Here is a 27,588-nt window from a genome sequence, read left to right as displayed (position 1 = left end):
TTTTGTGAAAGCACATGCTACCTATTATATTCAGGAACGGAAAAAAATAATAATTTTGCATCCAGGAACAAAGATTTAAAAAGATCCTTTAACTCTGACAAAACAAAAGATAATACATTTGGATGTTCATATAGTAATTCCAAAGCTGACATGCTCTACTCTCTGAAAGTATGAGAGAGAAGCTGGCTTTGTCTTGGAGATGTCATAACCTTAACAGATTAAACCCAGGAAATGGGCAATAAACACCAAAGAACAGCCAGGGTGGCATAGTAATGCTCAGTCACAGATTGCTCCAAACCTTGCCCTTGGGGGGCTGTGTGGTAGACATCCTGCATCTTAACAGAAAAAGGGTCACTATTTCATGCAACTAGTAATAGAATTGTCTTGCAAATTAAAAGGCACTGAAGACATCCAGTTTAAGTACTGTGGTGGTTCTCACATGGCTGTAATTCTAGACATTTGAATTGCATGAAAAAAGAAAGAGATCATAAAGGTAATGATAATTGTCTACCTTTTGAGTTAGGTTCACCTGTTCACACTCTCATTCCCTTACGCTACACTTTGCGCATTTATGTTATTTACTTAACTGATTACAATTATTTACTATTGCATAGCTATATCCTGCTGGACTGCATGTTTCAAGGGTTTTGAGGTCTAGTTTTGCTCCTTCTATAGCCTCAGATTCTAGGAAAGGCTGGAATTATGCTAGGTGCTCAATGACTATTTGTGAACTCGGTAGGAAAGTTGACAGCAAAAAGACAGTGAAAATGCAGCAGTTACTGGTGAGCTGGTGACCTACGGTCAGAAATGTTTGAAAAGGGAAAAGAACGTTCAACATTGTCTAAAAATACATCAGTACTGGGAAGGCTCAATGGGATCAGGTCCTGTCAGTAGTTCCTCATTGCTAAGGCTGTGGCAGAAATATGGGCGTTCAGAGCCACCCAGGTGTGGCCATTGGGACCAATGGCACATTCACAAACACCATAAATTAGGACTTCTAATGTTATCTGCAAATGAGAAATGTCCTATTAATGTATTTGTATTTATGATTTAACCATGTTATTTTGTTGAATGAACTCATAAAATAGATAAGAATTTGTAAAACTTTTTATTTTCGAGAAAGTTATACATACAGATATACCTATATACACATATATGTATATATGCACACTTTTATGTGATATGCACACACACACATACATATTCTATAGTTTAATATTAATAAATCCGAAAGGAAGTGGCCTAGGGCACTTTTGATCTCTCAGTGGCCCTAATGTCATTCTCAAGGGGCGCTCATGATCACAGTTTCTTAGGAAGAGACAGGATATGGAACTTTAAGCAAACAGCAACCTAAGCATTATAGAACATGTAGGGTTATGTTCTGTGTGGACTTGACTATATCTCGTTTGTTTTTAAGCGCACGGACAACCACTGATGCCTACCTGGTATAAGGTGAAACGTATTTAGTTTGCGTGAGAAGCCCCGTGTCCCATCAGGTACATGGCAAAGCTGTACAAGCTCTCGGCAACCAGTCCTGATGCCCACGTATCTAGATGCCTATGTGCACCAGTTTGCCCAAAGCTAACTATTTGAAACAGAGTCTCCTGGAGAGAACATTGTTTCTTTTGTGCCAAATAGACCTTATTCACCAAAGGAAGAAAATGGAGCAGGTCAATGGATTGCCGCTGATTCTGGATAATTTCATTTCCTAAACTCTAGCTCAGTGGGAGGAAACCTTGGCTGCACATTGGAATCATCTGAGGAACTTAAAAAAAAAAGTACTGATGCTTGTGTGCCACTCCCAGGAATTCTGTTTTGATTGGTCTGGATTGTACTCTGTGGATCCAAAGTGAAGCCAAACTCAGGAACCACTTCCCTACTTTCAGTCTTCCCGTTTCTAGGACGGGGTTATAAATGCCACCTCATTTGCCTCTTAGGAGAGGGCAGAGAGACATCATGTGTGATTAGAGTCCCTAACGTTCCTGAATTTACTAGTTTCCTTTCTTCCTTTATTTCAGGAGGGGAAATAGAGAGGGAAGGATATAATGGTGGGGTGGGCGGTGGGCAGCTTAGAGGGTGAGAAAAGGAGCCCTCTAAGCTCTGCCAGTTAGCGGTTCATTAGGGTTAACAGGCTATCTTTTGTCAAAGCAATCACTTTTGAAGGATTAAGCCTCAGTCTCACCTTAGTGTGAATGACTTTAATCAGATAATCTCCTATCACCTAGCTGAGGATCCCCTGTTGAAGGCCTGGGGGGAAGCAAGGAGAGAGTTGCAAGGCCAGCCTGGGACTCACAGAGGGCAAGGTGAGCAAGCCTGCTGTTTGGGAACTAGACTCCACCTTGGTAAGCTAATAGCAGCAAAAAAATGAAGAAAAACAAACTTTGTTTTTTAAAAACTTGTAATTAATTCATTTACTCAGAGAGAGAGAGAGAGAGAGAGAGAGAGAAGGGGCAGAGAGAGACGGAGAGAGAGAGAATCCCAAGCAAGCTCTACATTGTCAGCACAGAGCCCAATGCTGGGCTTGAACTCAGAAACTGTGAGGTCATGACCTGAGCTAAAATTGAGAGTCGGACACTCAACCAACTGAGTCGCCCAGTAAAAAAACAAAACAAACAAACAAACAAAAACAAACAAACAAAAACTTTCATTGCCAGGGCAACGATTTGTTATGACGTTTATACGATCAAGTTGCTTGTCTGTCTTACGGCCCTTTATGTCTTTTCTAGCCTTTTTTTTTTTTTTTTAATTAATGTTTATTTACTTTTGAGAGGGAGAGAGACAGACCACAAGTGGCGGAGGGGCAGAGAGAGAGGGAGACACAGAATCCGAAGCAGGCTCCAGGCTGAGCTGTCAGCACAGAGTCCTACGTGGGGCTTGAACCCATGAACCGTGAGATCATGATCTGAGCCGAAGTCGGATGCTTAACCGACAGAGCCACCCAGGCGCCCTATGGTTATTTTTATTTTTGAGAGAGACAGAGCATGAACAGGGGAGGGATAGAGAGAGAGGGGGGCACAGAATCCGAAGCAGGCTCCAGGCTGAGCTGTCAGCACAGAGCCCAATGCAAGGCTTGAACTCACAAACTGTGAGATCATGACCTGAGCCAAAGTCGGACACTTAAGCGACTGAGCCACCCAGGCGCCCCTATGTCTTTTCTTTCTTTCTGCCATGAAGCACTTACCATGTGTCAGGTAATTTTACCATTTGCCAGCTGCTTGGGAGTCTGTGAGGAGCGAGGCCTGGTGTAGCCCGGTCGTCCTTACCATCTGCCTGGCACATGGTGAGAAGGGTTTGTTGGATTTAATTGAACTGTTTCATTGGCTACACTTTTTTCCAAGAGTGTGAGGTTTTTTCCCACATCTGCCTCCCCCCACCCCACCCCAACCAGCTAGACTAGGCTGTGAGTACCTTGAAGAAATCTTAACAATCTCTGTATCCCCAGTGCCAAGCAAACTCTTGGCGTATGATCAGTGCCCAATAAATATTTGTTAAATGAACTAAGGAGCAATAGCCAGCATACTGATGCCTACATTAGGATATTAGGATTAATGTAAGACTACTGCTCTGTTTCCACACTACTGGACAAGGCAAAGAGGGGAAAAGGAGAAAAAGAATATGAATCCCCCATCATTCATTAATGTGACAAAAGTTGTTCTTTTTCAAAAATCCTTTAGGACATCTCTTGAGAAATGGTCTGAAGGTAATTTCAGGAAAGACAGGTAATAAGGAATAAACGGAGTGGATAAGATCCAGAGAGAACTCTCATAGGAGTCCAAAGAAAGGAGTCCAAAATAAAATGCGTAGATAGATAGACATTTAGGAAAGGAAAAATCAACCTTGCTATTGGCATTTTCAGAAATTTGTTTGCATTTAGGAATAGATAAAGCAATGGGCATATTTTCAGGTGCTTTTATTATACGTAGAAATGTTGGGATTGCAGTATAAAAATAGTTACATTAGAACATTTATAAGACTTATTAGGCACTATTTTTAAAAGATTACAAGAGGACTCTGGGCTAAGCTGCAACACACAATTTTATGAGATGGTAGAAAGCATTTCATAATATTACATGTAATTACATCCTATAAACATATATGAGTAATACATCCACTCTGACTTTCTGGCTACCTGTTTCATATTTATTTTGTAACTGCTTTATTTATTAAAAGACCACTGTTGTATATTTCCTTTTCCTTAGTGACAATTCTCATTAGAAGACAGGTGTATGTCCCAGGTAGAATGTTTAGAAATATATTAATTTTAGACACATTAATTCAGGATCTGGGTTATAGGTTGTGAGACACTACACTGTGGGGCAGGAGTCTTAACCCTCATTAGCTGTGAGGTTTTGGTCAAGGGCAATTCTCCAGTCCCCATTACCTCATGTGATAAATGAAGATTAAAATGTATGACATGAGAGATGTCATTTGTTTTATAAAGTTATACTATGAGATTAGGTGGGAGAGAAAATGGAACACAAAGTTGCATATATAGTATAATATCAATGTAAAAAATGTGTTGAGAGAAGCCTGAAAGGAAATAAACTGCAGTATTACAGTGACTCTCTCTGGGAATTGGAATCACTGCTGATTTTTATAAAAATATTCTATTTTCAGTACTTTTGAGTTTTCTATACTGTGTTGACTTTTAATTTTTTTATTTTATTTTTGGGAGAGAGAGAGTGTGTGTGTGAGCGGGGCAGGGGGGGGGGGGGGGCGGGAGGAGGGGCAGAGAGAGAGGGAGACACAGAATCCTAAGCGGACTCCAGGCTCCGAGCTGTCAGCACAGAGCCTGATGTGGGGCTTGAACCCACGAACTGGGAGATCATGACCTGAGCTGAAGTCAGAGGCTTAACCGACTGAGCCACCCAGGTGCCCCTATACTGTGTTGACTTTAAGCAAAAGCATGTGCGTGCATGCACACACACACCCATCCACTATAAATCTTACTTCCCTGGGGGCATGGATGTGGTCATCTTAGAGATTCTTTTTAGCTCTGAGATGTAAGATTCTAATGTTTACTGTATCTCACTTCCGCTGGCCCTCAGCCATTCACTGTCCCTGTGGTACACTTCCTGCCCCTTGTTCTGGGATTAGACCATTAGCCTCCACATAGCAGTCAGGACAGTACTTCAGTTCTTTCTGTGAAAAGCAAACTTGGATCATGCATCATCCCACCTCTAATACAACGGAACACTTCAATAGTCGTTACTGACCGCAAGCATCATGGCTGTAGTTATACATTTTGAGTGTGATTAATTTGATTGGCATTCATTGTTCTCACTTGACTGTAAGTTCCTTGAAGTTGGGTACCCCATTCATTTTTATTCACTGTTGGTTTTCTAGCCTTTGTGTGAACCTGGAATTCAAGACTCTAGACCTGCAGTTTCCACCTCTTTGAATGGTCTTTCGAGATGTTCTGCCCCTCCTTGAGGTCTCTGCCCATCTCTGACCACCTCAAACCTTGACCACGCTGTTTAACATGCACCCCCATCCCATTAATCTGCTTTCTCTTACTTCATAGCACTTATCTTCATCTGAAATTGCTTCCTATGCTTATCTGTTTCTTTCTATTTATTCTTTACTTGTTTAGTGCCTGGTTCCCCATAGCAGGTTCTAAATTCCTTGAGGATAGTAACTGAGCTGTGCTAATTTCTCTAACTGTATTGCCCAGAACAGGACTTAGCATGGTGGGTGCTCAATCAACATATGTGAAAGGAACAGAACGATTATGTGAAAAGTGTTTTCTGACAGAAAAAAGGAAGGAAGAATGGAAAAAAATGGGAGGAAGAAGAAAAAAAGGAAAAAAAAAAGGTTGAAAATTGTACTGAAATCTAGGGTGGCCCTTCTTTCCATTGAACGTGGGGAAACATGATGTCTATATTAGATACTGTTACGGCCCCAGTGTTTTTAAGAAAAACAATGACAATAAATGGTCTGAGAGAGTCAGAAGACACTGATGCCAGTTCTGCTCTGTCATGGGGCCAATTTACTTCTACAATGTTCTCTGGTCTAACAAAGGAACAGGGCCAGACCGTCTCTAACGCTCGATTCCCAATTCAAATTCTGTGGCTTTAAACTTTTAATTCTGAAATGTATTTGTTTTATACTGCCCTATTGCCAGATGCCAAAATAATTATATTGAAGATTTAGATTCAACTTTTAGGTAAAATAGCTTAATTGAGACATGTCCAAATCAAATTAACATTTTAAACCCAACTTTAGTCTTTATAAACATTTTAAGACAAATATGTTGATTTTACATAATATTTTCACACCTATGTGATTTACACATTAAGTGGCATATGTATTATATATACAATGTGTTGTATTACATAACATACTATATATACATAACATGTAATAGAATATGTTATATTTAAATACTGGGTATAATTTATAAAACTTACTTGGCAAGTAAAATATAAAAGGTCCCTGAAGGTAAACTAAAGTCATATAACTCTACCAGTATATTTATTCAGATACTTGAACAAATTTGAATCCAGGCTATAGAAGAGTGCCTCCCTCCTCCACTGTGAAATTTAATAGAGATACATTTAATGTATCTGCTTAAAATGGATTCTCCATACAAAAATGTTTCCAACTCTTCACTGCCTTCCAGAAGCTTCTTCTCTCAACCATATGTATTTAAACATGAGCTAGAAAGCAAAGATCTGCATCTGGGTCTCAGTTTTGACAGTATCTTGCAATGGATTATTTTTATCCTGGTATAATAAAAACAGTATTCCTAGATCAGTGATTCAAGACCTTTTCATATTTCAATTTTTTAAAAAAACATACCTTTTTGGGATATTTTCACTGAGTTTTTGTTTTGTTTTGTTTTGTTTTGTTGGCCAGGAAAGGCAAATCACATTTGGGAGGCTATGAGAACTTACTGAGCTATAAATGTGTATGTAGGACAAGGAAGATACAATTCATACACACGCTCACACATTTACACAGGTGCTTCACAGACTCCCATCTGAGTGAAAAAGATAAATGCTACCATTTCCTTTATCTGCATTATTGGTGAACCTGGTAGTTGATATTATCTCTAAAAACCATATTGCTTAACTGCATTTCTATTGGGAGTCATTGGTATAATTAAGACTTGAATGGTTTGAAATATTTCAGAAACCGGCAGTGAACATTCTTTCCTTTATCTAAAAAGGTAGTTCTGTTTCATCTGAAATTGTTTTCTATAATTTCCCTCTCCATCCACAAATGACCTTCTTTTTATACTTATGGATCTACTCACTCATGAACCTGTGAACTGTCAGTACACTTCACAGAAGCATAGGAAACCATACTGCTAATGCTCTCCTGGCACTGAGGGACTATCATTGGTATTCTAAATGGGAAACTATTTACTTTTTATTACTAATGATTTTTTAATAATTTCCACAATTTAAAATGTGGTTAGAATGCTACTGGTAGTTGAAAGCTAGCAACATGATTTAATATTTTTAACATGTGATCTGGTTCTTGTTACAGTGCTTCAAAATTTTCAATATCATTACTCATGTTATACTATCATCTGTAATAATATATTAAGCAAAGTCACTGGCAACGAAGTTTTATATCACAATTTATTTTGACACATTTTTGAGTCCTAGATTGACCATTATTTCATATGAGTTTTGTTAGCCATCCCTTTTTCCTTTATCTAACGTAAAATAACATTTTTTTCTCTTCTCAGTCATTTACGAGGATGTTTATTTTACCGTTTCTAACATTCAAGGGTCTTTCTTGTATTTCTTTGTATTCTGTTCGGTGGAGCAGAAAATCTGTCTCAGTTTCAATTTCTCTTTGTTCCCAGAACTTCCCCCCTTCTCCAGTGCCGAAGTGGAAAAATAATTTCCCTTCTTGCACCATACACAGGTCCAAAGTCCTGTTTTTCACCATGTTGCTCCAAACAGCAAATTTTCTAACCCACAAGAAAAGAGAGCACCAAAGTGCTAACTTGGAAGTCTACAAGGGTCTGAGAACAATTGAAAATAAATTCCCACAATGGGGATTAGTCCTTAGCGGTCCACTGGACATCCTGAGGTGTGTGTGGAAGCCAGCTAGGGCACCAACCTGTTAGCAGACGCATAGGTGGCCCAGCTCAGAAGTCATGGGTTCGTTGTCATGGAGAATGAAAGGCAAATTGAAGACATTAAAAGGCAAGTAGCAAACAATCCAGTAGGCTAAGCCAGGGATTTGGGAGTCTCCCAAGGTTCCTCCCTTCCTCATTCCCTGTGTGAGTCATTTTTCCAGTCTGTCCACACCCATTCACCCTTCTTCTATGGGCCGCCACCCCGCACTCCCATTCACCCTCAAGCTGCTGCCACAGGATCTTTCTGAAATACAAATCCAAACTCTACCTACCTATCCCCTTGCTGTATAAACTCTTCCATTTCATCATGGTTTTCAGAGTAGAGACTCCTGGGCTTAACACAGACCTGCTTTTGGCTCATCTCCTGCCACTCCCCTACACTTACCCTTCCTTCACCTCTAACAGGAAGGCTGGTAGGCCCGTTGTATTGACCATGCTCTTTTCTTCACTTGTCCAGCCCCAACTCCCTTTCCATCTCGCTAATTCCTATATACCTTTCAAGGCACCTGTTCAAAATAACTCCTCCAGGAAGCCTTCCCTAACCTTCCTCAGGCCCCCTTGGGCTTGCCTACACCATCTTAGCATTCACCCCTCAGGCAGAGTTAATTGGTTTGTCTCTTTCCTAGTAGAAGTATCATCCTTGACTGTGTAGGGACTGTGTTACCCATTCTTATAGCTTTGGCATAGCAGGCATTCGATGTAGTTGTTGCAGTGAATGCTGAATTAGAAGGAAGGAAGTCCTCATAGCTACTAATTGGCAGATAGAGAATGCCCATTCCTGTCCTCTGAGAAAGTGTCAGTGTCCTCTTAATCTACTTCAACTGTGTGTGTGCTTGGGTACTTTTTAATGATTAACACTGATAAGTAGGGCCATCTAATTAATTAATTAACTAGTTAATTAATTAATTAATTTGTATGGAAGGGAGCAGTGCACAGTATTAACTCAGTGTTTTGTGGATCTAGTCAAGGGTCAGAACTCAAGTCTGTTATTAGTGCCTCTGGACTTATTTCTGAACCTTAGCACCTTTCATGATCTTTTTCCTTCTCCTCCAGAAGCCAGCCGCACCCTCTTTAACACAACTTAATAAAGTTGTAGGAAGAACACTGCACCTTACCTACCATTTCATTCCAGATTGTGTCCAAAACATGGAACCAATGGTTTAAATTAGATTCATTATTGAACAAGTTATCAAAATTCCTTAAATCCAAAGGAAATTCTGCCCCCAAATCTCCAAAACATTATCACATCACATTAACCCCAAATTCTTTCCATTCAAAGGGAAGCCAAGTTACATCTTACAACACCCAATGAATTATGATTGGGGGCTGTGGTTTCTTTTGCTCCAACAATAATATGACTTATGTGCCTTAGAATATTCCAGTATTTCAGAAAATGGCATTTTATTTTTAAAGAAGGAGCTGTGCTTTTCTATAAATCATGTAATGCAGAGTTGGGAAGAAAGGGTTTTACATTCCAAATATTATTTACAAGCTAGACGGGAAGCTGGAACAGGAGTTTTTGTGCTTGTGTGACAATCAGTTTTACTAAGGAACTGCAAAACTGCGCACACGCCGTTACTTGAGGCAGACACACACTGGCAGCCTTGCAGATGTTTTTCCCGCCTGTGAGCCATCCAGGTTCAAAAACTGTGTGGTGCATTTTAAGGCGGCAGCCCCATCCGATCCTTACCGTTTCATGCCGATCGGATTCTCACCTTCAACCTAACCTTGCCGGCTTCCTTATAAAAGACCCATCCACCGGCCTCTTTTAAAAAAAAAGAACCTATTTGTCCGCCCGGCTGGTCGGAAGGAGCAGAAAGTAGTAGGGGTGCGTCCCGTTTGCACTATAGCTCGGCTGCAATAATGTTGAACGTGTAAGATGGAACATACCACCGGTTGGCTGCGGGGATGCACCTCGCCAGCGCCGGCTGCGGCTTCCTTTTGCTCGGTGCGCCGACCCGCGAGCGGCCACGACCACCCCTTGCGGACTTTGTTCGGTTGAGGGGCGCCAGGGCGGCCCGGGGAAGGGCGGGAGGGCGGCGGAAAGTTGAAGAGCGTTTTTTCGCGGCCGCGTGCGTCCGGGAGCTCGACGAGTCCGCCCCGGGCTTCCTGGTGGGGCTGGGCTGGCGGGGGAGGGGCCGCGCAGCAGCAGCGGAAACCAGACCTCGGCGATAAGAGGCTGCACAGCGACATGCAACAGTCTTTCCACTGCAGCTGAATGAGTTGTGGCGCTCACAATGCTCCCGTGACTGGGAACTGACAAGTTCAATTTTAAATCGCGGGCCTCTTGGAATCAGGACTCCCACAATGCCTTGGGCACTCGGTCGGCAGTCGGGCTGCCTCTGAAAAAAAATGTGAGAGGTAAGTTTCCCTGTTCACAGTTTCCTCGCGCTGCTCCGCTGCTCTGCATTGTTTGTACTCTTTCGGGGCTGTACATGGCTGAAGGAGGAAGTGAGAGGAGGCTCCGGCCGGCTGCGTCTCGTAGCGGCAGCGGCTGGCTCGCCGCGGTGGAGGCTTCCCTCTCGCACACCAGCTCAAGCTGGAGGGAGAGCGGGAGGTTGCAGCTGCAGCCCAGCTCCGAGCCGCCCTTCCCGGGGCTCTGCGGACACTGTCAGAGCGCAGCCAGCTTCCAGCTGGCAGCCGAGGCAGAAAGAGCAAGAAAGAAAGAGAGAAAGAGGCGGGGGGCGGCGGTGGTGGGGGGGGGGGGGATGAAAGAAACAGGTGCGTGGAAGTGTACTTACAACTTAATGACCTTCGTCAGGAGGAGACGCGAGCCCATCAGACGCGAGCCACGGTGTCTCCCAAGAGATCCCGCATCCCTGTCCCCGGGGGCTGCCATCCAGCCCCGGTTTTCATCTGGGCCAAATATGTGCACGCAAAGGTTAATTCTCTGCCTGCTACCCATAAATTACGCATGACATGTTTAGCTGGGCTTCCTTATATGGAGAGTGCTGTATTTCAGTCCAGTTTGCCTTTTGCCAAGTTTACAGGGCGGAAGACGCCCTGCATGAGAGGGCTCCTCTCTCCCCCCCCCCCCCCCCATCGTTTTGTAGTGCGTCACTCAAAAACTGTAAGAAAAGTAAGTATAGACGCTCTCTGGGTGGAGCCGCAGTTGGTTGAATTGCTTTCACGAAAGGTTGAGGAGGAAAAGTAGTTAGTACTTGGGTTCTGGTTTTTAGACAAAAGCAGGACAAATATGTAGTCCCCCCCCCCCACCCCCACACTTTTTTTTTTTTTTTTTTGAAACGGAGCCGGAATCTGTTATTGGTAGTAATGTGTCATGTGAGAATACTTTGATTCCAGAGCTTGTAACACGAGCAGGTATATGGTGGAGCTTGTGTTGGCCCCTCTCACGGCACTTTACAACTACAGGGGTGTTGCTACAAGAGTCATTGTGTTCTTAAGTCTCTCCCTGGCCTGAGAGTAGACGGCTGCTGCTGAGATTTGATGGTGTGTTTCCGTGGAGTGTGCTTCCCTGGGATTAAAACGGAGTAAGAAGCTGCCAGAAAGGTTATTTGCCACTGTCTTTACTTTGTGTGCCCACCAGCACAGGCACAAGCGATAGCAGATGGATGGTAAAACTCTGCCGTCCTCTGAGGCGTTTCTTAAACAAATTAATACACCAAGAGAGAAGTCATAATTAATGCCCTTTGGATTTGCAGGCCCTCTGCAAGGCGCTTTGAAATCCTACACCCGTGGACGCCGTGTTCCTCCCTCCTGGGTTTGAACACAGTGTCTGTTTATACACAGAGGGTATTTAGTACATAACTAGTCTATACCCGCATAAGTAATCCACTCCATGTTGTCTGTGTGGGTTCCTGAGAGCGTTGGTGTCTCTCCTTGTCTTGCTGTTGAGATAGGAAAAAAAAAAAAAAATCACTGAGGCGGTTAAAACGGAAGTTCAAGGACTGTAAAACTCATCTTGAGAATATTTAGTTCAATACTTAGAATGCCTTAGATGTAGAGTTATAGCCAGAGACACTGAATAAAGTTACTTTGTAGCCTGAGAAAGCACACTGTTGACACTTGTATCTTTGCTTTCTTAAAGTCGGTGGGTGACAGCTATAGCTAGAAATTGTTTTTTTAGGAACCTGACAGTGTTCTGATTCTCATCCATGTGGTGTATTTGCATGGCGGTGAAATTCTTTTGGATTATTGTGTTGGTAGGGCTTTTTTTCAAGATGTAGACATAGTTTTTAGTTTTATTTGTTTAATGGGGGGTTTCCCTCACCGAGCACTACAAAAGTTTGCCTTTTGTGTTTGAGGGAACAGGTTAGGTCAGCACCAGAAAACCTGTTCATCCATCCGTCTATAATTACAGTGTCACTTAAGACATAATAATCAGGTTTTATTATTACTAAGAGACTCAGAAAAGCTCGCATGTGCCTAGTTTAATTTTTTTTTTCTCATGTTACTAAGAACAAATTTGTGTGCAGATACACATCGAGTGTGGTACTCAATGCAGCCATGCCAGTGGAGAATCCAAAGTGTTTCATGGTTTAAAATATTATTGCTTGTGTTTACATTTCCACATTTGAGGCAAACTTAAGACTCCAAGTTGAATTCATTAAATTCTGTTTCCAGCATTCTGTTCTTCCTCTGGGCACAGAATTCCTATGAAATGAAGCACTGGGTTCTGTTCCAGACCAAGAACAGAGTATCCCAAGGTTTCTCCTGGGGTGAGGGGAAGAGTCAAATCATATTTCTCATTGAACCAGGGCGTGTTACTTTATTATATAAAATCTCCTATTTTTATTGTAAGCAAAAAGGTTGCCCTTGGCATTTATCAGTGTTGCCGTTCTTTAGACCTGTGTTTGATATCTCTATTTATGAAAACAGATAATAGCCTTTTGCTGCACCTTCAGGTTTTCTGCTTGATGACTGAAGATGCACAGGTTCGAGAACATCTCAGATCTTGCTTAGAAGAAGCTAAAGAGACTAGGTCGCTGGGGTTTCTTACGCCCTTAAGAGAAAGTTATCAGGGTGCGCAATAGAAAGGCAGGGTGAGGGGAGTGAAGGAAGGAAGCAAAATGTATTCACTTAAATGTTTGGCTCAAAATAAAATCCTAGCAGCAATGCTGATTATAGAAGATGTTACATAGGAAGATTTTGAAGTGATGGCCTTTTAGGCTCAAGAGCTTCGTATTTTTGGAAATCCAGAATTGCCACCCAATGCGGTAGCCACTAGCCACATGTGGCTGTCGAGCATTTGAAATGTGGCTAGTTGGGACTGAGATTTGCTCTAAGTGTAAAATACCTTCTGGATTTGGAAAACTTTGAAAGAAGGGAAGAATGTAAAGCATCTGATTCGTATTTTTAATACTGATTATGTGTTGCAGTGATAATATTTTGGATAGATTGGTTTCAGTAGAATATTCAGTTAGATTAATTTCACCTGTTTCTTTTTACTTTTTTAAAATACGACTACTAGAAAACCTAAAATAACAAATGTGGCTTGTATTACATTTCTATTGGACAGTGTTGTTCTCAAATAGATCAGGGGAGCAGAATTCTGAGAGAAAGCCTCGTGAGTTTGCTGGTTAAAATAATAAAATTGACTTTTATTTTCACAAGCTAAAAAAGTATATTATACACACAAATACCTTGTCTTTCTTATCCATTGTAACCAAAATCTAAGAAAACACACTACCTAACATCTATTTTTATTTCCTCAAAACTACTATTTAGTTTAGAGATTTAATGGTGAGGTAGTAATAACAGAGAAAAGGCTTATAATTAGTGGATGAGTCCTAACACCTCTCAAAGGCCAGAATAGAGTATGATTGCTACTTAGGAACATTTTAGAGACACTATAGCTATCATTGTCCTGAAGTTACCAAACATAAACGAGTCACTAAAACTTATTTTAAAATAGAGTTTTTGGTAAATAGCAATTATCCTCAAATGCTTAATATGTATTTTCCTTTCCTATGACTTTCCTTCCTTAGAAAATAAAAACATTAAGTAAATCCAAACAAACTCCTGACCGAATTGTTAATTAATAAATTCACAAGAATGAGATTTTCACTTGTATGGTATAAGGCATTGTTTTGAATATTAGGAAACGTAAAAATAAGTTTCTGTGGTAATACGGGCTTTCAGGAATTTCTATACACGGAGACATTGTCTTTATAATTTGAACACATTCTTGAGAAAGCATCTGACTAGCAAACAAAGCACAATGGCATAGGTCCTGGAAACATTCCCCTCAGATATTTTCATAACTGAAGTCCATTTTGCCATACACAGTGAGTGTTAAGCTGAAAAAATGCGCTTCTTTTTTTATCCATATAAAGCATGCTTACTTTTATTTCCTTGAAGGATGCCAAAGATATAGGACAGGATGGATGTAGTAGTGGGTTCTTTCCACGGGCAGGGCAGGTTTTAGAGAACCTCAGAAGAGTTGCCTCCTGGCTTGGTGCCATCTTGAATCTGTCTCCCACTATGTGAGGCATAACTGCCATTAGTGTCGATGCATGTAGGGAGTGTGGGGGGAACAACGATCCCCATTAACTTTGCATATCATTTCTGATGAGTCATGGAGCATAGTCACTAATGGTTGGAGAGATATTGATTGCAAAGCAGAGAATTCAAGAACAGCTATTGACATGTGGCATTAAGTGTCTCTAGACATATTTTATATTTTTAGGTTTGAGATAGGGAAATTGATTTTTATGTAGTGTTTTTCATATTATACAAATATATATTTATATAAACATTACAGCTATATCCTGGAAAAAAAACACTTAGCAAATACATGTTTATAGGTTTTTACATATTATTAGTTTTTAATGACTTTAGTACCTCTTTTATAGACAATTATTTACGTTTTCCAAGAGACATCTTAACATGGGTGCCCGTGACATCCATAAAAATGAAGAATCTTGAAAGCATTTATGTTATAGTATTAGGCACTATATAGTTGACACTTTTCCCACTGTTTTTGAGGTCTTATTCAGGTTTCTGTGATTACCCTTTGCTAAAACAGTTCAGGATGTAATAATCTCATGATGAAAGGTAGCCATCTTGCATGGAGTGAAGAATTCCTTTTCCACTGAGATCGACTCTTTTAAAAAGGAGATGTTTCTGAAATAACTGTTATGCTTCCAGTAGTATGTATACTGCAAAAGAAAAACTGTCATCTCCATGGGCGTTGTTTTAAAAATTGAGAAGTATAGGGGTGCCTGGGTGGCTCAGTTGGTTGAGCGTCCGACTTCGGCTCGGTCATGATCTCTCAGTTCATGAGTTCGAACCCCGCGTCAGGCTCTGTGCTGACAGCTCAGGGCCTGGAGCCTGCTTCGGATTCTGTGTCTCCCTCTCTCTCTGCTCCTCCCCTGCTCACACTCTGTCTCTCTCTCAAAAATAAATAAAGATTAAAAAAATTTTTAAATAAAAATTGACAAGTATATCTTTTGTACATCCAAAGAGGTGAATAACAGTTGATAAGGTACATACTCACGCATGTGGACACAATTTTTATGTGAGTGTTTGTGTGAAAGCTAGGTGTGCCCTAGACAATGCTAATAATTTATTCAAATAATCTGGATGTTAAATAACATCAAAGTATTAAAAAGATTTGTGCTAAATAGCATATAATCTAAAGTCAGTGCAGATATCAACTCCTGTCCCTCTTTAACTGATACTTCTTCCTCCAAAGAATTTTTAAAAGGAACTTACATTTAACAGTATATTTTCATTTTTAAAACAGCTTGGGAGCTATTAAGTAAGAATGAACTTGTTTTAAAGAGCTAACAAGATTCGAGGATCATGGGAACAAGTTTAATCATATGAAATAAACATCACAGTCGATTTGAGAGATTTTATTTTGTATTGTTGATTTATAAGTGAATATGTGTTGTGGCAAAAATAGCAAGCTAGGCTCAGTGAAATCTACCAAACTTAGCCAAAGTACGCTTGTTCAAAGAAGTAGCAGTCTGGTAGCAGAAGTTAGGAGTTTTGAAAATAACTGTAAGTAGAAAGTGAGATTTCATAAACAGTGGCTTGGTAACATGGTTTTGGAAGTTCAGATAAGGAAAACTAAGTCTTAATGTAGCTCTGACCAATACATATAATAAAGGAAACAGTCCTAACGCATAAATAATGGGGAAAAAAACTATTCTTTATTTTCCAACCATAGAAAAATATTCTATTAAGCCAGTTTTAATTATATATATTCAGTGATATTTCCATATTTCTCATGCATTTATATTTAGCATCCCGACACGGGATTTTTGTATGTGTTCTAGTCCATTTATTTAGTTCATTTTTCTAGTAGAAATATATGGATTTCCAAATGTCCTATATGAGAATAATTGATAGCTTTTGCCATCAGTTTTACTGTTGAAGCACCAAATAGTTACTGTGTGTCAGGAGACCAGCATGGGTAATGGATTTGAACAGTGGATGGAGAGAAATTGCCAAAGACTAGGTTGAAAGTAAACTGACAGTGACAGTGAGGTTGTTTACAATGAGGTTGTTTTCTAAAAATCTATATATTAAAGTTAAGAAGTGGAAATAATGCTAAAATGTATTGAAAAAGCAGTGATTTCCTTTTGGGAAAAGAGATGCATAAAGCGTGATGAGCAGCATTGAGAGAAGTATATATTAGCCAGGAGATTTTAATCAGAAACAGCCTGAGTATCCAGTCTAATGTGACATTGAATGAAAGAGAAATGAAGAAATAAAAGCAGAAAGTTCTAACTGATGGTTTCAGACACAGGTATAATTGTCCCAATTAGGAGTACAGCTTTGTGGGTTTTGAAAAATAATAAATGCTTTAAGTAGATAGTCTGTGGAACGTGTGGCAACATCATCTATACCTTCTTATTTGAGTTTGCAGCAGACTAACATCTGTCTACAGTGATTGTGACTGAACAGACTCTTCCAGAAAATGCTAAAAAGTGTGGTAACAATAATATGTGCAGTGGGAGTGTGAGGAAATATAAACAGAGACTTTACAGTTTAATAGTCAAAACACATCACAAGCATGTTAAATAGCAAGAATGCCAAAATAAGGCATTATGCAGTTCATATTTAGAACATCGTTAAAGGCATTTTTTGAACTTGATTTAGAGTTAGAACTTACAAGACCAGTCAGAGCTTATAGTATCTACAATTTGTAATCCTGTGTCTAGCAATCTGTTTGCCAGCATTGTTGATGGTAGTAGTAATGAGACATTTACATTTTATTTGTTTCTGCCCTTCTCTCATTGCAAGAAAAGAATTACTTTTGCAATGACCTTTTAGCACTCCATGTGGCTGGGTAGCTCTTATCCTAGCAGAAAGATAGTCTGGGGTCGGTGGTGGTAGTCCGGATAGGTGACAGATACAAAGAAAGGAAGGCATAGAGGCCTGCTGTCCGGCAAAAGTTGTTGGGAAAAGCTCTGAACCATTGGCTGGACTTGTGACTCAGCATTCCTCAGCCGGAGGCCCCCTCATTGATATTTCTCTTTACCAAATTTTAGTTTCAGGAAGTAGTATACGAAAAGATACATCAGTTCTTATAAACAGCTTCTAAGTTCGTTTTGAAAGCCCCAGTGTTTGTTGCAGTGCAAGGAGAACAACAAAAACAGACCTCACTGGGGGAGAACTTTTGAAAAGTGGAACACACTCTGCAAATGTAGGAGGTGATATCAGTGTTACTATTATCATTTTAAAATTTCCAGTTCTGGATATACTTACTGCATTTTTGTCTGTGTTTTGAAAGGAACAAATGACTTTGTTGGTTGGGGGGGTGGGGTGGGTAGGCATAGAGAAGCTTCACAATGTATAGACTTTATTTTATACCAGATCTGACTGGATATGTGATCTGGGAACAACCATTGACTCCTTCCAGTCCTTAAGTTCTGTATCTGTGAAGTTCTAAACATATAAATAATAATTAGTAGAAGTTGTACTTTGCTGTCCATTTCTTTATAAAATAGCTCATTTAATCTTTTTCTGCAGCTGTAAACTAGGCCTTATGACCTTTATCTTTAGGATTAAGTATCATGGCTAGACAGCTCTTTTTGTCATTTGTAGAATTATGAGGCTTGTTTTCTGTCTTTATTCAAATGTCCATGTTTTTAACCAATTGGAAATGGTCTATAAAGAATAGTAATGAGGGTAAGAACTGTCATGGTGATTACTTACATTTTGGACTGCTTCCTATGTGCCAGGGTAAGATTTATGAATCAATTCATGTATTCCTCAGAACAACCCTGTGCGATGGTTACTGTTGATATCTCAGCTTCGCAGATGGGGAAACCGAGGCACTGACAAGTTAATAGTCCCAAGTGGCGTCGCTAATAAGTAGCACAGCAAGGAGTTGAACCAGGGTGGCCCAGTTCTAGAAGCCATGTTTGTACGTGAAAGAATGAAAGTAGATTTAAAGAATGCTTGTGTTAGTGTGCATGGGAGATCAAGACCGCAGACATTTGGAATACTTTAGAAGAGTCGCACTTGCTCCAGTGTTTGGGGAGGCTCGAAAAGAATGAATAGAAAGAGGATAGAGAGAAAAGGCATAGGGGGAGGTGGGCAGCATATAGAGTAGGGAGAAGGGAGGAATTAGGTGGGAAAGGAGGTTGGCACTACGCGTTGGGGGGCATTGAGAAACAGGTGGTACGAGTTTGACACCCGGCTGGGAACGTGAGACGTTTGGCCAGGCGTGTAACCCGACAGGCACCTATTTTAGTGACAATTTAGAGGAAGGATAGGATGCACAGGATGCAGTAGAGATTGTAGGAAAGAGATGAAGGACTGAGGGAAATGATGGGAAGTGACAAGGAGGACATGTTCACTGGGGGAGAAGTGACAGGCATAGGGTCCATAGGATGTAGCAACTGACTAGATGTGAACGTGAAAGGGAATGGGAGGTGTTAAAAATGATTCTTAAAATATAGTAAGAATCGTTTAAACTTTTCATCAGAAAAGTTTTACATAAAAATTTCAATCTTTAATGTTAATTCTGTTCATTATGTTGCTACTTGTGAGCTCTTTTATGATCAGGAACTTTATTCTAAATATCAGAAAGATAAAAACACTTGAAATTGCGTTCTATCAGGAACTCTATAACTCGATTAAGTGGATGCTGCGTGTTAACTTCTTAAACCATGCCATTTCTGTGTCCACCTCTTTTAAATAAAGCACAGGATCTGAGGAGCTGTAGAAGGTCGCCAAATTCTTCATCCCAAATTGGTAATTCTGAAGTAAGCATAATTTCCTCTTTAGGCGTATGTTGTTATTTGCTAGGAAGTGTTGCAATGTTGGCCAGGTACTTCTGGTCCCTCATTAAAGGAACACCGGTGTAACCTGGCCTCTGTGATAAAGCAGGTGTCACAAAGATACATGATAAAGTAAGTTTGCAATGTGCTCAATGCCACTGACATTTCTGCTTCTCAGACCTTGCTATTTTAGGGAACGTATCAGTATAACTGTGAGATTCTCTTTCCTGGAAATAAAACTCCTTAATAATCAGACACTGTTACAAACAGAATGATGTACATATGGGAATAAGTAAGCAGTTACACTGAGTTAACAGTTTCTTGGTGTTGCGAGGATAGTTATGTTTTGAATGGAATAGAAAGCTTTAGAGGCATTCTCACTGGCCATTTTGCTTAAGGTCCTTACATGCTTTTTACAAGTAAATGGCTTAACATAGTTTAAGCAGAAAATGTCAGAGCAATGATAGATTATGTTGTATTTAACATGCATGGACAGATTCCCATGAAATCAGGACAGTTTTCAAGAAGGAGATTCTATTTATACCTATTTACCACTTATTATTTCTTTAGATGGGTATTTCCATGAGAAATAATAAAAATTGCTCTGTTTATGTCTTTATAGCATGTTTACAGAGAGCTAGAGAAAATAATGTTAACAGTGCTTTATTTCAGCTTTTGTTTTTATGCCTCTTAGTATTATGTCAGAGCCACACTTAGGATGTCTTTTTCTATTATTAGTTTATCTGATTTTTGCCTTGTGCTTATAAAGATAAGATAAAAATCTGTTCAGTTGCACTGTTAAGATAATGTTCACAAAATGTTCATTTTTTTAAGTAAGATTAAATGGTGTTAAAATTAGAAATTCTTCTTTGCTTTCTCTGTTCATTGGGCTAATTTTAACTAGACAAATTTACTCCAAATTATTTTGAGCCATTATTTGAATTTCATTGCTCAGACATTTCAGGGAAAGCTGCATTGTCAATTTAGTGGCATTAGATAATATTTGGTTTTAAATGCCCCATCCAGAAGACTTTGAGAGATACGACGAGCATAGCAAAAGTGAACAACAGGGAATACAAGCAGATCTTTGACCCAGGTATAGAGTCTCTCTGAGGTATTGCATGACCTTTTCAAAAACTAATTTGAAATATCCAGAAGAATTGAGACTGTTGAAAAATCTATCCTTCAAGCAGAATTGTGCACGACGCTTTCTGGGGGACCTACATTTACTGAAAATTGCATGTGGGAAATGACTCAGAGAAACAGAGTTTTGAGGATGGGTTTTTAAAAGTAAATATTATTTAGGGAGCAATTAATACTGTGTTGGGAGAAAATATTGTGTCTGTTTCTCAGTAATGGATCAAAGTTTGCTAAGTGCTGAGGTCTTTGCACGTAAAAAGCTATTCTGCTATGTTAACCATAAGGCCATACAGGGAAATCAGTTCATCCTTTGTGTTATGCTAAATAACCAATTAACAAACATACTTTGAGTACCTATTAGAGTCAAGGGATTATATAGTAGGGCAGAAGAGGATCCAAAGGAGAATTACTTAGTTTCTCTTCGTTGGCGTGTAATTGAGCTGAAGAGAAAGACATGAAAAGTGGATAGTACAGTTGAGTATTGGTGCTATACTATTGAGTACCAAAGGAGGAAAGTCAAGGAAAGAAGAAAATCCAAAGAAAGGAAGTCTTAGTGGAACTTAGTAGTCAAGGTGTGCTGTGTGGAGGAGAAATTTGTCTATCTGTTCAGCGTTTGTAAGGAAACGGGATGAACAGGGGGAAAGTAAGGAGGCCAGCTACCATATCCGAGTGTCTTCTCTGTGAGACATTGCCAGCTTATATTCTTTTTTGAAAGAATCACCTGGTAATGGTGTTAAACAGGGAACAGGCCTTCGTGGCAGGAGCCATCATTCTCTTGATAGAGGTGAGGAAACAGAGACGCAGAGAGGTTAACCTGCTTGCCTGAAGTCACACAGCTGGTGAGCAGCCAAACTGAACTGAACCCCTGTCTTTTCTTATTTCAGAACAGAATTTTTTTGTTACCTCTTGATGATTCTGCTGGGGATGCAAGGGGTATAGTTACGATACAGTAATTTTAAAACTTCACCCATACCACAAATGACACAAGTCAGGAAGGCGTAAATTTAACTTAAAAGGCTGCCAAATAAACTTTTGTCTTTCTGCTTTGACTTTGGCTTATAGTTTGACAAATGCTTATAATCTCTTTCTTAGATTTATAAACAAAACAAAACACCCTAGGCCTCCTGTCTTCAGCAGATATGAAAAGGGCTTGCAGTGGTGTGACCTGTTACAACATTGCGTTTCGGGAGGCTCTCCAAGGAAGCTTTGTGAAGTTTCAGGAGATAATTTAGTTTCACACCAATAATGTGATGCTATAAAATTTTCACTGAGAAATGATAGGGGTAGCTCCAGAGCACACGCTAAATTCATTTATCTTCCTGATGTGGTTATTTCATGCTTTCGTGTTGTATCATGTTCACACAGCAGTCTGTGTGCCCTCAGCCACTGTGTGGCACAGCTTAGGATTTCAAGAGAGAAGCTATTAACTGAAGACGTGTTCTGTTGGAGACATGTCACTTTGCTAACAAATTCCTCTCTTACAGAGCTGTTTAGAACACACAGCAAATGAAATTATATAATGTCTAGGGAAGGAAAATGGAAGGCTCATGCCATTGTTTTGGGCCTCAAAGGAAAACCCTCTCACGTAGCAAATACCGATTGAGCGCAGTGTCCACGTGCTGCTTGTCGTACCCCTTTATCCTGTCCCGGGCAGAGGTAAGACATGCTCTGTTCTCAAAGTAGTTTCCAGTGTAGTGATTGAAATATTCACAAGTAATGTACGGGCAAAACAAAGTGGGCACGGGAGCCAAGAATAGGCTGCTTGTGGGCAGAGTGTGGAATTTGCCTAAAACCGTCCAGTAGACACGTTAACTCTTTACGTGCTCTGTATGTTGGAGGAAAGACAAAATCGACTCACAGTTCCTTTTAGTTATGTGATTCAACGCTTAAGGTGCTTGTTTTTCTGTGTAAGGATTGGATACATCAGCATGACCCAAATGTAGTGGCATCCTAGATGAGACAGAAACGATGGCTTGATTTCGGATGTTGGCACTTTGGGAGAAAGATGGGGACACATAGTTCATCCGAAGCTTCTTAATGCTAACTCCTTGAGTAGGAGGTTAAATCACTCAGTATTGACAGTCAAGTTTCAGAGCCTGCGACTTTTATGTTAACAGAAAGGAAAAATCTGTAAGAGAGAGGTGTGTTGTATTTTACTTTAATGACAAAGGGTTTTGGATATGCACACGATGCTCTTTTTCCTCCAGCTTTTTCTTTGTGTGCAGGAAATAAAGCTGTATTTTGTAGGCTAGCTTCCAAACTTTGAAATGGTGAAAGTGCAACTGTGCGTATTTTGTACGACCCCATTCAGCTGTGAAGTGTTCATCCCTTGTTTCCAGGATTTAATCTGCAGGCTGGGTTAGAAGACTCAGAATTTTTATTTCATGGCTTACTACTATTCATTTTTAATCATAAACATTTATTTAGAGCCCTCTGCATAAAAAACTCCACCGTGAGATTTTGACTGACATTTTCAAGAGAAATGAAGGATATGGTTTCTGCTTTTTTGAAGTTGATAGCCTAGAGAGAAAAGTCCATTTTTAGTGAAAAAAGAAAAACAACCAAAATCACAACAGGGCCAGACCATTAGCGATCGTCATAATTACAAAAATAGCCACTTACTTGGTAGGCACTTATTCTTTTACATATGTGACCATGTATGGTTCTTTCCCGGCACTGTGAGATTTATGCGGTGCCTTCCCTCTCTCCGGTTCACAGGTGAGAAAATGGAGGCTTGGTGAGGCTGAGGTCAGGTAATTTGCTCAGGGGTCACGTAGGAAGGTACCGCGAGTGCTGAGATCTTAACCCAGCAGCTTGGCTTCTTGTCTGTTTGTTTGTTTCCCTCAGTATGCTGTGAATGAAGTACACAAATACTGACAGCAGTAGAGATTTGAGGCCTAACCCAAGTTTGTTCTGGAAAGACCTAACGAAGAAGGGAAGATGTGAAAGACGGGTTTTGAAGCAATACGGTCAGACAAAACAGCAGAGACCAGGAAGTGGACTTTTGGAGTTTTGCTGGCTTGGGAAAAAGAGCTAGATCAAGTGTGGTTTGCATAGTATTAGTTCTACTCACACCTAATACCCTTTGCCCCAGCACTCACCAAGATCAGCGAAATCTACTTTTAGACTCAAAATCATTAGCACCTGTGAAGTTTCTGATGTCACTTCTGAATGACATAGCACACTGCCAGTGGCTCAGTTGGATGGCTTTAAGTGGCCCATTTTAAGAAGTGTCTTGAGCCCAAAGACAGTATTGCAGACACTCTCCCAATTTATTCAGCTGCATTATTGAAAGCATTAGGGAATTCACTTCATTTCTCTCATCACTAAAATACAGAAATCTGTTGCCAACCTTAAAATAATCACAAATGTTATTGAAAATTGACAGTCACTTGAAGACTGATTAATCTTCTGATTAAATCTTCTCATGTTCCCTCAAATCCCTATCAGGGTAATTAGAGTGTGTGCATGTGTGTGTCTTGTGTGCATCTATGTGTGTTAATCCATATGTACATGTATATTCCATAAAGGATTACAAAGTAGCACAGACGTTATAGCTAAAAATGGAATAGAATAAATGTATGAGGCTAAGGGATACATTCACCAACCAATGTTAGTTTATGAATTTGGCTCTGAAATATTTATTTAATATCATTTTGTGGTTCTCTGCCCTGGCTACAAGGAAGACTTGTGAAAACATAGCAGGAAATGGAAATAAAAGATACTCTAATATACATGTATCATTTTGAATACATTATCACTCCAATAGTTTTGAAGGCTTGAGATTAAATAGTTGATAGATACTATTATTAAGAGCCTTAATCTGTGTCTTAATGAATTGATTTCCACTGCTCTTTTCATCCACTGCTGTTAAACTTTAACCTAGTCCCACAGCAACAGTTTTCTGTTTATAAGTGACCTGACATTCATGTATTCAAAAAATATTTTCCCTTTGTGTACCAAGCATTCTCAGACATATTTTTAAAGAGAAATACCCCATGCTGATGTACTAATTTTTTTGGCAAGAAAATTAAGCACCTGTATTTCAGCCCAATAGTTCTATGATAAATGAAGAATAATTAAATGTGAAAGATTCTGCAACCTTCACTTAAATATTAATTTGGGTTCCTTTATATTCTAGGCACTGTGCTAGGCATTGAATACATAATGGTTAACACAAGCAGATGTAATTATGAAAGTGTAATTATAAAATTTAGACATCTCTCAAATTTCAAATTGGCCATTGCAGAAATAATGACATTATAGTTCTTATTGCCACAAAATTTAAATAATCTTTTTAGAAATTAAAAAAAAATTATTTATAGATGTCAATAAATATTTATTTTAAAGCCTCTATCAGTGTTAGGTTTCCTGTGTAGAAGTGAAGTATTTTCACGTAAAGAAAAGTACCGTTTTATGCTTAGAATACTATTTTACAATTACGCAAGGGAAATGGTATCACAAAGTAATGCAGAAAGAGAAAACTCAATTTTGAGTGGCAGCACAATATTGTGAGTTTAAAAGGTCAGGCTCGTACAGGAGGCTCCAGTTTTGCCACTCAATATCATGCAGAATGCTGTGACAGCCAGGGCTGATACAGCTGAAAATATCTGTAGCCTTGGAAGCCTTGTAAGTTTCAGAAGGTCATTGAGGCATCTGGTGCGAACACTGATTCACAGGGAAGGTCAAACTGGACAGCCAGGCAAAAAAAAAAAAAAAAAAAAAAAAAAAAAAATAGGTTGTTGAACCCAACAGTTGTAGATTTTAGAGCAGTTGTCAACTGCAGACATTGGGTATCCTAATCCAAGGTGGCCATCTTTCATTGAAATATTTTTAGAAGCGTGAGCTATGCTTGATGGCGAGTTTTAACTTCTCCTTTCTCTTCTGAAACTTTTAACCTTAAAAGTACATCTACAACCTTACCTGGTAGCAGGGCAAACGTTACTTTAATTGTATTTATGTGTGACGCATGCTCCATCAAAAAGGGATGTGAGTCGGCTTACAACAGTAAAGCGCGCATAAAATAGGACTGTAAATGAGAGACATAACAAATCAATTAGAAGGAAAAGAGATGAACCAAGTGCTTGAGATGAAATTGAGCACTAAATTTATCTCTCAGCTTGCTGGCAACCGAAGCAGAAGCTTGAGGAAGTAGAAGAATCCCGAGTTTATTTAATAAGATCTTGTCGTGTCCCGGTGTGCAGCCTTATTCTTAGCCCTTAGAGTAGTTAGCTAAATATTCCGACTCTATCCTTGGGTGAAATCTTGGAATGGATGAATTCCAATTAACTAAGAAGCGAAGGCCAAATTCTGTAGCCTGGCCTTCAAGGCCCTCACTGATTTGGTTCCAGTCCCCAAATGCAGCTTTATCTCCTGCCAGGCCCGTTGCACATGGGCGCTGCATATAGACCACTTCCCCCAGTGTTGGTGTTCTGGGCCTTCCCATGGCCCTGTCTTTGCTCTGTCTGTTCCTGCAGTCTGGATTGCCCTTCCTTTTTGTCTCTAACCCAATGAGACTCATCCTCCTGTCTTTCCATCACAGATGTCTTCTCTTATCACCAAACCACCCCTGACCCCTCTCTCCTTTAACTCACCAGGCTTTATTGTTATCTCTGCTGTGTACTTTTCATTTTCTTTTTTTTTTTTTAATGTATAGTTATTTGTGTGTTTGTTTCATGTTCCCCATTAAGCAGTAAACTCTTCATAGCTGGGTCCATGTATTACCTCTGTGTCTAGGTTACATATAGAAGGTCGTCGATAAACTGTTCATATAATCAATACATAGATATAATTTTATCTAGGTATTGTTTATTTTTGATGAATATATTTATTCATTTAATAAGATTATGATACGTGTCAGATGTATTTGGATTTCTTTAGGGAAAACATTTCTGTTTCCAGGATAGTAGAGAAGAAAAAAAAGAGAACTAAAAATAAATAAATGAATAAATGTTTAAAAAAATAAATAAGCAACTTCTTAATTGCTTTGACTTGGTGCTTTCAGATTAGAAAGCAACTTAATAATTACCATTTCTCTGTGCTGTAAGGTAACTAATATAATACAGAACAGGTTTGTTACATGTGAAAGAAACATATCATTAATGCCATTTCAAACCCTCAGCACTTTTTCTCTAGTATACTTTTCTATGATTTCAACAGCTGTCAAAAAAATCTATCTGACTCTACATGGCTTAGAAGTGTTTTAGACAGTTACTCTATCCCCTTCACTGGTTTTCAAACACTGTTTTAGTAGTTGATATAGATCAGCCTGACTATATGCATACTTGCTTAGCACATACTCAGTTTTATACTTAGAGCAGCATTTCATTTTACTTATATGGAAGGTTTCTGCTAATATGTTTTAAGTTCTTCTAATGAAAGCTCTGAAGAAAATGTAGGCTCTTCTTGCTCAGAGGGCAGACAAATAAGAATAAAATCAGGCTCAAAGACCTCTTCCTCGACAATTAACTTCAAATCAGTTACTGAGCACTTACAACCCTGTAATGTATTAATTACTAGATTAAAATTGATTAACAGACTTAAGAAGAAGCTGATAGACGTGGTTTATAATTTTCACGTCCCTAAGTGTGCATTATTAGTGTTTGGTGCATACCCCATGCACATGCAAGGACAATAGCATCCGTGTCTCCACTCTGTAAGGGACCATGTTATCTCCTTCAAAATCTGTATGCAAGGCTTTCTCCACCTAAATACTAGCACAAACCACAGGTGATGCAGTCGTGACTGCTCTGCCATATCCCTCTCCAGTCCCGGTCTCTCTCTGTTCCTGTTATATTCACAGTCATTATCATTTCCACAAAGCTTGATTTTAAATTGCTAGCATGTGTTGTGAATGCAGTTTTAAATCTGGAATCAAAAGACGTGATTTGGGGTCCCGATTCTTCCATTTAATTGGCTTAGGGGACTTTGGTGAGTCAGTCACTTAACCATACAAGCTTCAATCTATTTGTTCACAAACGGGCAAGGTAATATCACCATTTCTTAGAGTTGTGTTGATCAAATGGCAAAAGCCAGACAAAAATAAATTGTATACCAATATATAAAATATTTGCTCTCTTGTACAATAAGAGAATGTTACAAATTCTGGGGTGGGGGTAGTAAATTTTTCTACATGGCTCTTCCAGCAGA

The 27,588-nt window shown here is 39.6% G+C and overlaps 1 protein-coding gene across 10 annotated transcripts in view; it reads left to right on the top strand.

Moving 5' to 3' along the window:
* The window catches only part of MBNL1 (muscleblind like splicing regulator 1), a 204,542-nt gene that overhangs the window by 13,540 nt on the left and 163,414 nt on the right, over positions 1-27,588 (top strand). For 4 of the 10 annotated variants that reach the window (XM_042903554.1, XM_042903550.1, XM_042903553.1 and 1 more), the window contains exon 1: positions 10,290-10,459. The exons of 3 other annotated variants lie outside the window; for them this stretch is intronic. The gene's annotated coding sequence lies outside the window, so the exon portion shown is untranslated. Of the gene's footprint in view, positions 1-10,284; positions 10,460-27,588 lie in introns of those variants that run through there. 3 more of the 10 variants (XM_042903547.1, XM_042903543.1, XM_042903548.1) reach the window with 3 other exon arrangements.

This window comes from Panthera leo, chromosome C2 (assembly GCF_018350215.1).
Source record: "Panthera leo isolate Ple1 chromosome C2, P.leo_Ple1_pat1.1, whole genome shotgun sequence".
Taxonomy (NCBI): Eukaryota; Metazoa; Chordata; class Mammalia; order Carnivora; family Felidae; genus Panthera; species Panthera leo.
The sequence above is the reverse complement of the archived record's forward strand: the minus strand, read 5'-3'. Positions and strand labels throughout refer to the sequence as shown.